Here is a 13,587-nt window from a genome sequence, read left to right as displayed (position 1 = left end):
TCTCCAGCAGCGAGTCGGCGGCAACGGCGTTCAGATGGAGTCAAAGGGGTGCGGCCTAGTTGCATCGGCTCTTCCATGAGACAGGCGGAGTCGGACGATGGTGGTATCTCCGAACCGGTGTTCTGGCTGGTCATCCGGGTTACGGAGCGGGAGGAGGGGGCCGTGTGGCGAGATGGATGGGAGTTAGCACGGATGGCACGCTCCTGGCGCCGCTCACGCAAACGGTTGTCCAGCCAGATGCACAGCGATACCAGCGCGTCCAGCCCTGTGGGTTCCTCCCGCGTGGCTAGCTCATCCATGAGTCCTTCTTTTAGACCGGCAACAAACGCACTCATGAGCGCCTCCTCATTCCAACCTGAGGCCGTGGCCAAGGTGTGGAACTCTACTGCGTAGTCAGCGACACTTCGCTCTCCCTGATGGATCCGCAATAGCCGCTTCCCCGCGTTTCCTCCATCATCGGGATGGTCGAAAACCTTTCTCAGTTCGTCCAAAAATTCTGCCAGGGACGTCGATGAGAGTGGTCGTTGGGCGTGTGTAGCCTCCGCCCAGGCTAGCGCTCTGCCTCTCAATAATCCTACAATATAGTTTACCTTGGACTGGTCGGAGGGGAAGGTGACCGGGCGCTGGCAAAAAACCAATGAGCACTGCAACAGGAAACTCCCACATCCAGTGACGTCTCCAGAGAATGGAACTGGGTCGGAGGCATGGGATTCCCGAATGGCTGCAGGAGGGGGCGTGGCCGGAGGTTCCGCCGAGGGCGAAGGTGACGCTGACGGGGCTGCGGTGGAATGTTGGGCAGTGAGCCGGGAAACTTGTTGAGTCAACTGAGTGCGCTGGGTAAGCATGGCCTGATTACTCTCCGCGAGAGCCTGTATTAGTTGCTCATGTTGACCAAGACGAATCCCCTGGCTGGCGATCGTCTGCTGTAGTGGCTGTAGTGGCACTGCTTCCGGGGTTGCGCCTGCTGGGTCCATGCTGGCCAGATCGTTCTGTCGTAAACTCAGGTTTTAGGACCCAAACGCAGAACACACGGGACAGAGCTCGGTAAATAGACCACAGTCTTTTATTGAACAGAAAGTTGGTGCGTTGTGAGAAGTTCGGCGTAGTTGTCTGCCGCTTCGGGAAACTCTACCGGACCGGGTCGGGGCGAAAACTGACGGCACTCTGAATGGAGACGAGGCTGCCGGCTCAGGACTGATGAGTGTAGATATGGTAGCAGAACAACCAGGCGGTGGACTGGTGAAGTGAGGGTGTAGAGTGGTCTGGAGCGGTGATCACCGGCAGCGGACGTGTCTGAGGCAGAGAGAGATCCGAATCACCGATATGCAAGATAATAATAATTTACTTACAGTTAGCCGTTGAACGTGCCGTACTCAAGTACGGGGACGATCTGGCGTCGGTGGTGTGGAGGTGCCTGGTATAAGAACGGTGGAGACCGATGAATAATAGAATGCAGGTGTGCCGGTGATCAGCCGCAAGCAGGTACCTAGGAAGCCAGACACAAACAACACAAAGACAGACAGAGGACAGCCAGAAGACATAAGGGAGGGTGGAAACACAGGGTAACATGAGGATCAGAGGGGCATAGAGGCTAGCTATGACAGTGTATCAGCCGTTCATTCAATTATTTCACTCAATATAGGAAAAAAAGGCAAATCAGAATTTAGTTTTTTGTATTCGCCATCAAAAAAGGAAAATGTGTTGTGGGGGGTGCAGTATGAGGGTCCAAATGCAGAAGACCAGGAAGCGGTATGAGGATGAGGTGGCCGGATGACTATAGTGTTTATTAGATGAAGTAGCTTACAGGCAGGTACAGGCAGAGGCCTGGGTGGGTGGAGGGGTCCGGAGGAGGGATTCAAGGATTAAGTGGTAGACTTTGGGTGGACGGCCCAGGGGCTGGACAGGTGCGGAGCTGAGGACCTCTGGAGGCCTGGCAGAATGCCAGCAACGCAGGCAGAAGGTCACTGGAGGCCAGCGGCGAAGACGAGACCCTTCTGGAGGCCGGCGGCGAAGGCGAGTCCCTTCTGGAGGCCGGAGAACCAGATCAGGGCCTGGCGACCGGACAGCAGGACAGGGAGCCAACGACAGGGAGACTGGTAGAGGAACTGGCAGAACCAGTGATGCCTGGGAACCCGGAACATGCCACTCCGGCAGAGAAGGAGGGTGCTGCTGTGACCCAGCAGAGAGTTCAGGGGAATGCTGCGACTCAGCAGAGAGTTCAGCAACGTGCTGCAGTCCATTAGTGGTGACAAGGGATTGGTGCTGCTGCGATCCAGCCGGGAAAGGAGGCGACAGCGATCCAGCAGGGAGTCCTGGGACAGGGGGCTGCTGGGATCCAGCAGAGAGTCCTGGGACAGGGGGCTGCTGCGATCCAGCAGGGATTGACAATCACCGCGGCGCAGGAACAGGAGGCCGGGCTGGGCGCCACACTTCCTCCTTGGGGATTTCCCAGAAGGCGCCAAGACAGCAACAGCCTATGGTATCACCTGGTTTGCAGGCTGAGATGCTGACTGGAGATCAGCAGGCTGGGGTGCAGGCTGATGGCTGCATGGACCCCCGAGAGCCAGGTGGGTGCCCAGGTATGAAGTCGGAACTGGGACAGGCAGATTGTAGGCCATGTAACCAAGCCTGACTGATAAAGGGCTAGCAGGCTGGGAGTCTGGCTGATTGCTAGCGGGGGCTAGCTGGGAGTCTGGCTGGTGAACAGGCTGAGGAGTAGCACACAGGGTTGCAGGCTTGGGTGGCTGGGTATACAGGTAGTCTGTGAGCCATTCAGGGATGGCCTCCCTCAGCCCAGGCAATGTCGAAAATTTTGCTTCTACCCAAAATCTTGTCAGGTCAGGAAAAGTTAAATTTTTGTCCACAGAGTATTTTCCCAAGCTTGATTGCAGTTGTTGCTGCTAAGGATGGCCCAACCAGTTATTAGGTTTAGGGGGCAATCACTTTTTCACACAGGGCCATATAGGTTTGGATATTGTTTTCCCTTAATAATAACAACCTTCATTTAAAAACTGCATTTTGTGTTTACTTGTGTTATCTTTGACTAATATTTAAATTTGTTTGATGATCTGAAACATTTAAGTGTGACAAACATCACTTACACACTTACACACACATCTCAAATGACCCAGATAGCGTGGTAGCATAACCAGCTAAGCTGCACGCTCCTGAGGATACATAGAGCATTTCCTCCATTTTGTCTCTGCAACTTTGTTTGAGTTTCGCAGGTCTGCCCAATATTTTGTCTGTGAGTGTGACGAAGACCCACGTGGTCACGCCATCTTCCTCGCACGCACCCTCTCTATTGTCCCACACATCCACTTCTACTTCTCCACACACACACAGACCTTATATGCTTGCTGATTGTTGCATGCTTATTGTGTTTAGATCAGACAATAGTGGTTATTGTTTGTTTATCAGTGCCAAGGTAAAATAAATGCTATTGTATCTTTTAAAGAGCAGTTGCCTGTGGTTATTGTGTGTACATGTTGTAATAGCAGCTGTGACAGTTACTTCACTGCCCTCCCTTATTAATGTAAGATAGTACTTTAAATATCAGCATTTTTAGGTGGACAGCCACCTTTGAGACTGTTTTACATGTTTAGTTATTAGGCGGTGCCCAGTAATTATTAATTAATATGAATAACTTTGATAATATTGATAACTTTATTAATATTCATACATATCTTTGATATTTTTGCTAATAATCAATACTGCCCTACCTGAATCCCAACAAAGATGATATATGACACTACTGTTAAATTAAAGAACACTAAATTTAATTAAACGTCTACGTATACACTAGTCAGTTACATTTCCATAGATGGCACTTTGCAGCCTGTGCATACAACTGATGTTTACAGCAATTATAAACATACAACAGTCTTCTGACCTTACTAGAATTAACCAAAAAAGAGGACAAAACTATTAAATTAAAATGACCGACAACAAAAAGTCTATGGACACCGCGGCGATTGCAACAAGCATAATAAGCCACATAAATTAAATAGCCTGACACTTCTTGTAGAATCAACAGTTGAATAAAACGTTACCAAGGCAGACAACACAAGAGATGTATACACAATATAACCTCTACAGAGGGTGCAGCCACAGTCACACATATTAAAGCAAAGCGCACAGTTTTTACACACACCACACAGTGCACAAATTGCTAGACAATTCAGTGGTTGCTGACGCTCTTATCTGGAAAGTGAGTTACAACAATAAGTGAGTTTGTTATTCTACTCACCTGTCTGAACAGCATTCTATGAGCCTTGTGCACTCCAAAGACCACAGTCTGCTCTAGGTTCAACTTCTCAGCTTGTTCATTCTCAGTGAATAATATAACCAGTCCACTCAGCCTCTCTGGGGGTGACTTTGGGTGACTTAGCGCACTCGTCCGGTTGTGCATTAAATCAGTGATTAATTAAGTTAGATCCAATCTTTTTGAACTATGCCGAGATACACTAATGCTAACCACAACCCATAATGACGTCATCCTCAATTTTATTGCATTGTTGTGCATTTTATGTAGTGTTCACTAACTTCTAGCTTCTTCCGCACCCCTTGCACTCCCTGACACTCAGTGAATGTACATTAAAAATTACTTAGTAACAAGAGTAATTTTAGTAGCGGTTGTCAAGCAGGAACATGGGGGCAGTAGAAGGCCCGCAATCATAAATCCAGAGGATAGAGGACAGAGACGAGAAAGCACAAAACTACAGAAGAGAGACGATCAAAAATACAAAATTCTGACATATTTCAGTTTTTTGTTTTCCAGATTTAATTACGTTTCATATTATTGAATGAACGGGTGATACGCGGACCAGGGAGGATCTCAGGCTGCTCTCAGGTATATAGGGAACAATACAGGGAGGCTGTTATATTTGGATTAGTGGTGTTCTTTTATACATATGCTATGAATATGTTGATAAGCATCTGTGACGACCCTCTGAGCAGGCCTCTCTCTCTGGGGGCCTGGTGGGCGGAGTTGGGTTGTTGGGGAGATGCAGCTCACTTGGTCTGGCTGCATGATATAAACTAGTGGCAGTCAGAAAGTCTCTCTCTCCCCTGGCTTCCACCTTGTTTGATTTTGTTGTATTTTGTTTGTCTTTATCTTAATTTCCTTTTAGTTTTGTAAAATAAATTTATTTTTACTTACAACTCTTGCGTGTTCTCCCCTTCTTGTCCAGCCTTAAGTTGGGTTGTGACAAAATGGGGGCTCATCTGGGATGCAGACTTGTTTGGTAAAGACCCATTTTGTCTGTTGTCTTTTGAAAGTGAGGAACATAAAACAGGAGAATGGTCAGCAGGAAATGATGTTCAAACCCCTGACCCAAAGTACACAATAAAATGTTCATCTCAGAATGAGCACCAAAGCTCATAACAAGTCTGACAACAAGGACTGCAGCTAGACAAAGCAACCTCACAATGCTCTGCTCAAAATTCCAGCTATCAAATGCACAATAAGCGCTAAACCAAAGTAGCATACCCAAAGGTTCCTCTTAAACAAAAGGCTAACTAGCCAAGTCTTCCCAGGATGCACCACACAGAGAGGAAACCATGCTACAACAAAGCTCACACCAACAGGACCAAACAAAACATGAGATGTAGCACTTACATTACCAAAGCTAGCAGACCAAGCTACCAACTTGCAGACACTAAAACAAATGACGGTTTACCACTTCCTCACTATTATTCTAGTTCCTTACCTACCAAACCAAATTCAACCATCTGCCTAGCCATCTTGAGGTGTGCGCAAACAAAGTGGAGAATACAACATACCATCAAGACCAGACAAAGGGCACTGATTTTACAATTTTAGCCATAGTACATTTAAAATTACAAGCCCAAAGAACAAATACTCATGCGTGTATTGGAACATATGTGTGCAATGGTGAAATCAAAGATAGCCACAACAGAGCCCAGGCTCCCCAGCCCTAGCTAATTCCATTTACTAACTAGTCTCAACCCTAGTCTTCGAACAGATACTTGTGGTGGGTACTTATGCATTAATTCCATCAGAACCAAAAGGCAACTGTTGACCCTCCGGAAACCAGGGAAATGCTCCCAAGACATTGTCTTCACTCATATTCTCCATCACACTAAGTGAAAACAACAAATTGGTCAGTCTCCTATTGAGATCAATTACTTCCGCCTACAAAGGGGATGCATGGCTCTTACCAACTGAGATGTGGCCATAGTCACAAATTACATGCACCAGAACTTACCTTAAACTAAAAACAATTGAGGTTCAGTAGTATTTGGTATATTTCACATACCATTTACTGGACGAGAAACAGACTGTTTTGTGTTTGCTGAACACTTTTTGAATCCTGATCGTTTGCTCCCCATAACGATCCAGTACCTGCAGAAGAGACACGGACTGACCGTTCCCTTCACAGAGAGCAAGATTGCCGCTGAGCCCCTCTCCCTACAGACATCGGCTGCTGTTTTCCTTTGCTGCCCCGAAAGGAACAGTTTTGCCAGTACACCCGGTTTCATTAACATCCGAGCCTGAGAGAAACTGTCGTAGAAATGACTACTGAACCCAAAATACAGAACACACGACAGCAGAGCTGGGTAAAATAGCAACAGATTTATTAAGATGTAGAATTAGATATCTGTGCCAAAGTCCGACGTGGTTCACCATCGTGTTTACTGTCGCTTCTGAGGACTCGACCGGCCAGGGTCGAGGAAGGAGAGACGACGTGCTGGAGGGAGACTGAATATGACTGGTTCTGGTCTGGCAGGCATGGTGGATCTGGGCTGAGCCGTCCAGGCTGTGGATCCGATTGGCGGCAGGCTCCGGGTGTGAGTACGGCAGGTCTGGAGAGGCAGCTAGCTCATGTAGCGTGGCGCTGGGTGCAGAGACCAATACGGCAGAGATCCAAGGACAGACTGAGGCTGAGATCACCGGCGGAGTGTAACTAAAACAGACAAAGACAGAATCAAATTACTGACAGTCAAGACAGCAAAAACTAACTGATTACTTAGCTGGGTAGGAGCCGTAACGTGGTGTCGCACATGAGCACGGAGACACGCTGGTAGTGTGGGAGAGCCTGGTAGATATACCGTGGTGACTGATGAGGTGATTGATGACAGGTGTGCCGGTGATCAGCAGCAGGCAGAGGATCAGGAGGCCAGACCAGAATGAACACACACACACACAACAAACACAGGAACGAACGGGGGACAGCCAGGAAAACACAAGGAGGGGAAAACATATGGAGCACACAGGGATCAGAGGGGACCTAGAGGCAGACTATAACAGAAACTCCACCGGACAAACCCAAACAAACTAAAGCATCCATCAATCGCTAGCCAAGAGCGATTTCAAGTCTGGGCAGAGATAGATTTTTTAACTGGGTGTTATAAATTTCATTGTTGTGAATTGTGCTTTGCTTTTTGAAAAAGTAATGGCTGCTGTGTTCGAATTGCTCTGTGTTTTTCTTTGTGTTAAGCACGTTCCATTTTGTATCGATACCACGCTGTTGGGCCATTTTAGCTTTAGCCACTGTGGGAACTAATAACTGTGCTTTATCAGACTGAGGTCCAGTAACATGACCATTGTACGAAAGTCTACAGCCAGATTACACAGAATTTGAGATTCCTTGTGCCTTACTGTGTGCCCACTAACTCACACACCTTTAGACATACATTTACACGCTTACACACAACTCAAACGGCCCAGCTAATGTGCTAGCTTAGCCAGCTATGCTGGCACATATACATATCTTATATCCTTTTCTATATTCCCACATTTACATACACATATCTTATATGCTTGCTCATTATTGTATGCTTATTGTGTTTAGACTAGATGATAGTGGTTGTTGGCTGAAGCTATTGATTGTTAATCAGTGCTGAGGTTAAATAAACGCTATTGTATCTTTTAAAGAGCAGTTGCCTGTGGTTATTGTGTGTACATGTTGTGCTAATAGATGGTTGTGATGGTCAGTGCTCAGATCTCACCCTTCACTTCCCCCTTTTAGTGTATGATAGTGCTTTAAATATCAAGATTTTTAGGTGGACAGCCACCTTGAGACTGTTTTTCACGTTTGGTTATTGGTCCCTGATCCCAGGGTGATGCCCCGTAATTATTCATCTATATTAAGAATTTTGATAACATTAATAATTGTATTCATAATGTATGTCACATAAATTAATGGTAGGGTACAGAATACAGAATAATTCACCCCTCTGGCATGAATTATATGCTTCCTTTAGGCAATATTATTAGGAAACACTCCATAAACTCCATTGTTTTTACTGCGGATGTTACCCAATTATATCTATCGATCAAGCCAGATCAAACTAATCAGTTAGCTGGACTTCAAGCATGCCTTGAAGTTCAGGACATAAAGGACATAAAAAGGACATAAGGACATATAAACCTGGATGATTATTATTATTGTACCCAAACACCTCCGAGACACATTATCTAAATATATGCTTACTCTAGATGGCATTGCCCTTTGAGTTATCTTTGATCAAGATTTATCCTTTAACTCCCACATGAAACAAACTTCAAGGACTGCCTTCTTTCACCTACGTAACATTGCAAAAATCAGGCACATCCTGTCTCAAAATGATGCTGAAAAACTAGTCCATGCATTTGTTACTTCTAGGCTGGATTATTGCAATTCCTTATTATCAGGCTGGCCGAATAAGTCCCTAAAGACTCTTCAGCTGATCCAGAATGCTGTGGCACGTGTACTGACAAGAACTAGGAAAAGAGATCATATTTTTGAGTATTTCTTTCTCTCTCCATCTCTCACTCACTGAGGAACGAGGCGTGTGCGCATGAGCATAGGCGTAATCCTCTTTGGAGCATGAAAATATTAAGTTAAATTTACTAATGAAAAGTCTGGCAGAATGTGGTCATAAATAAAAGTTCAAGGGCCACTTTTACACCACAACTAAACACATAAAATGTCATGGCTGGCCTTTCAGTGTTAACTTGCTAACTAGCCTCAAGGTGACACTAGAAGAGTGTCCGAAATGGAATAAGTTCATCTTCTGCATGTAACAAATTGCTGTAATTTCTAGAGTAAACTTTTACAGTAACTTCTTGTTATTCCTGTCATGTGTCACTGTCAAGTGTAACTGTATATCACAATGCATCATGGGTCCAAAATAATTACAGTAGCTGACAGCATTTCTCCACAGTAACATATTGTACAATTACAGGACAGTTGTGTTATGACTGTAGATGATGCGTATTACAATTAAATTCTGTTGTGCATTATGTTGCACAAGGCGGTTTGAAAGAGGAGCTTGACACAAGAGCATTTGATGACGGAAGCAGAGGAGCAACAACAGTGTCCATCCACTCATCCTTAATACGTAAGTTGAACATAAATAGCCTACAAAACAGAACATTTCAAACAAGCAATCCCAGTCAAAGCAGTTTAATGGTAATGTTAAATCAAAAGTAAAAGTACGGTGGATATAATGTTACAATGCGACTAGATGTTATTAGCTAACCCATTTCAAATTTCCCTGTAACATTAAGTGACTAACTAGACTTAATCTAAAGTGCTCAGTGAGCGCCAATGTAAGGCCACATCAGCTCTTTGGTGAGAACAGTGTTGTTTTATTTGTGTGAGTGACTGTAATTTCTTATTATGTAAGTTGTGTTTTGAACCTAGACATATTTGGGATTCAGCACGAGCTCAGTCTGTACCATTTGTTTAGCAAATATTAGCTAGCTAACTAAAGCTAAAGCTAGCTAACATGTATTAGCCCTATCGCCTCTAGAACAGGGAAACTGCCCATTGGTCTGAAGGACAATTATTCAGAAACCCCAATAGTTTGAAAAATGTCCTATTGGACCGAAAACCCCAGAGTTTGGGGATTCGAGTCACATGACTCGACTTGAGTTGCAAATTTGAGGACTTGAGGCTCAAAGCAGCCATGTCCTTAATTATGCATAACTTTAAGCCTGAGTTATAAAAAAAATCTCTCTTTTTTGCTCTTCTTAGCCCATAAATGTGTCATTGGATACAATTGAGCAGGCTATGGAAGAAACAGGGAAGCTGATCCTTCAGTTTTTCCAGCAGAAGCCAGCAGGGACTAATGCAGATGAGTTAGAGTGCATCCTGGTGAAGTACAATAGAGAAGAAAAGTGTGATCCATGACCATGTGTGATTGTCCTGCTTATGGCACATTTCAAAGAGAAACCAGAGGGACTCATTTTGCAGATCTAAGTGTGAAATCATTATAGTTTGAAGCTTTTGAAAATTATATTGGTATGATCTTGTTACCCTCAACAGTTGAGCTGATTATTGAGCTTGATTATGTCAATTTTGCATGTATTTTTTCTTTGTCTTTTAGGTGTTAGCAGCTGACATCGGAAGAACACTGCCGCTTCCTGATATTCCTTAAATATGTTGTAAAGCATTGCAAAGACCGATACTATATGAAGGACACGTATTAGTTTAACAGTTTAACATTTCCAATCCAAATCCCTTTACCATGATTTTTGAATTTTAAAAAACTGCTTAACTTTAAACTTAAAACTTTTAACTTAAAACTTCCAATTTGTTTTTACTTGATCAACTAGCAAAACAATTTGGGTTTGAACTGTACTGAATTGCACTCGTTTTAACATTTGTATGAGGGTTGCATTACCTTTGACCATCATTCATTTATTTATGGGTGGGGTGTTCATCAGGGTATTAATGAGACTCAGACAAGTTTTAAAGAAGTAATTGTGTTGTGGAAAACAGAATAGGAATAGTTTGGATTTTTTGTCACAAGGTTGTCGAAGTTACCTACCAGTAGTGATGTAGTTACATGGATATAGCCCTGGGCGTAGAGTCCTTTAATTGGAGATTTCCCGACCAGCCCAACAAAGGCAGCAGCAAACTGGGACAACTCCCGAAGAACCTTTTAAACCAAAAACATTTTTAGTAGAATACATATTAACTAAATATTTAGTGATTTTTTTTTTTACTCGCTTTATGGTGCCCTCAAACCAGTCCTTACTTAAGAACAATTTTGTGTTTTACAGAATGGCAGTATTACTACGCACTGGAGCCTCTAGGTGGCCTGCACAGTGGTGTGATATGTAAAAAGGCTCCAGTGCATATCCAGACTGTTTTTCACAAACAAAATTGTTCCAATGTAAGGAGTTGTCTAAGAGCATTGTAAAGCAGCAAAATACACTAAATATGATGTATTCTGTTGTGAATACTAAAAATGTTATGTTGGTGTGTTTTGTTTGATGATATTGTTGTCCTTCCAAGCTGGGGCTGGTCAGAAAATCTCCAACCAAAGGACCTGTTACCTGAGGTTATGTTGATGCAACTATATGACTACTGGTCAGTATCCCTTTAACCGTTGTGACCCTACATTTACACTGTATTAGTCTTTGCATTGCAGAGCCACTTCCTGGTTCAACTTGCCTGGAAAGCACAACTGAAATGATAATGACAAATAATTAAATGCCTACTTATTTTACCTACACATTTTGCAGTTTTTCATATTGGAAGGGCAAATTATTAGCTTGCACAACCTGATGGATTCTGCTCTGTCTTGTTTTTTCATGAAGTTTCTTTTCATGTGATTTTGTGATTTCAGATGTTTCATTGGAATCAAGCCAACCAGTGACACCAAGACGCCAAAGCTGGTCAGCCAAAGAAGCGGGAAGGTGCATGAGAAGAAGAAGAACAACTCAGTCAATCCTCAAGTCTCCTCTCCTCAGGCGATTAATGGACTTTGAATGGCTTTAAGCGTAAGTCATATGCAAAAGATGAGGACTCTTCTCTTTCCCACATTGTGAATGGAAATTGTTCTTAATCTTTTATTTACACCTTTTGCTTATATCTTCAACACTTTTCTACAGTTAAAGTTAGTTATTGAAATTGGTAAAGGCTGATTTAGTTGAGTATTTTTTGGACTGAACTGTCAAAAAATGTGGAGTAAAAATGCATTTTAATGGTTGAATCTGTGGCTGGCCCAACTTGCTATAAACTATACACACATCCAGTGTGAGTAAGTGAGTAAGTGATGGTTCGGATTCTTACCTTATAGTGGTATAGTGGTCAGTTTTAATAATGCTTGACTTTTTTGCAACTCCAATTTGAATTCCATGTGTCAGGTAACTTCTATAATTTGAATAGAAAACAAGATAATGTTGTAAACTAGATTACAATTAATTAATCTCTAAAAAATCCCCAACAACAAAAAATGACTGTACTTTATATACAACAAAAACCTGTAAAACTTATCCTGTAATATACTGTAATTATTTTTACAGTAATTAGCAGCAATTTTACAATACATTAATGACGACTTTTTTGCCAGGTATTTACTGTAAATTCTACAGTCACTTCACAGTGTGGGGAACATGACTATGTTCAGTAAACTTTTGACATTTCTTGTGGAATTTTGGCCCAAACGGTGACACATAAGGAAAGATTAGGAGGTCACCAAGAACAGGATTCATCCTCTGAGGACTATGAATATCCTCAATAAATTAAATGGAAATCTGTCCACTTGGTAGTTGAGAATTCTTGCTCTCGGCAAACATTGTGGACTGCTGGTTGGACACTAGACCAACCAATGGACCTGACTGACATTGCCTTCCTGCTGGAAGTAGGGAAACCTACTACTAAGTGCTTGATTGACAATATTTTACATACTGAAACCTTTAAATCTTCAGGAACAATTCACAAAGGAAACACTTACAGTAGTGAAGGCTGGTACTGGTTGTTTTGACCCGTCTACAGAATTTGTGAAAATTTCCTGTAAACCAGCCACAATTCCATCTTAGAAAACATTTCATGAATATTGTCATCATTTGATCAGTAATTAGAAACATGACCTTTAGGCATTTGACAGACTATTGACCAGTCCACATCTTGCTCGATGCATGCTGGTACAGGATCCAGCCCCTCATAACTCAGAATAAGCTGTTTAGATAAAGGATGCATGGAATAGTGATGCTCATTTATAGAACAGTTATCAAAATAAAGTACTTAAAAATAATATTATAAATACGAGAAACAAATATGTACATGAACAATGACTAGAAACCACCATATAACAGGACAAAAACAGGACCATCAATTAAAAACGGCCCAAAATAGTAGGTTAATTAACTTTACACAGCAGAAAGACTATCAACACTCCAAATTGTCAGCCCTGTTGCTTCCCTGTAGAGTCTTTCACACAGATGGAACTGGCCATAAAACACTGTAGGACTTCTGAACTACTAATAGGCTGTATGCCCTTTTCCTGATCTCCCCTCTTTGAATCAGCCACTGCTCCTCTGCCCTGCAAAGACATACTTTTTGCTGTTGTGGCTTTTGTGTGCAGTGAATGCACAGGAGGACAGGGGGTGCAGATTTGGAGGACCGGCTCATTACGGCGTTTTTCATTGGGACTCTGCTCATTGTTGTCTTAATGATCTCACCCAGAGATTAATTGTTGCCGGCACATTGTTCCATCAAACAGTTCAAACCAAGGGTGTGGGTTTCACACTCAAATGCTGCTTAAAATTCACCATGAGCCATCCCTCTACCCCCACCTCTCTCCCTCTGAACAGCTTTGTGTTATGGTTTATGATATCTGACGTGA

This window comes from Siniperca chuatsi, linkage group LG8 (genome assembly GCF_020085105.1).
Source record: "Siniperca chuatsi isolate FFG_IHB_CAS linkage group LG8, ASM2008510v1, whole genome shotgun sequence".
Classification (NCBI taxonomy): Eukaryota; Metazoa; Chordata; class Actinopteri; order Centrarchiformes; family Sinipercidae; genus Siniperca; species Siniperca chuatsi.
Note: the sequence above shows the minus strand (reverse complement) of the source record.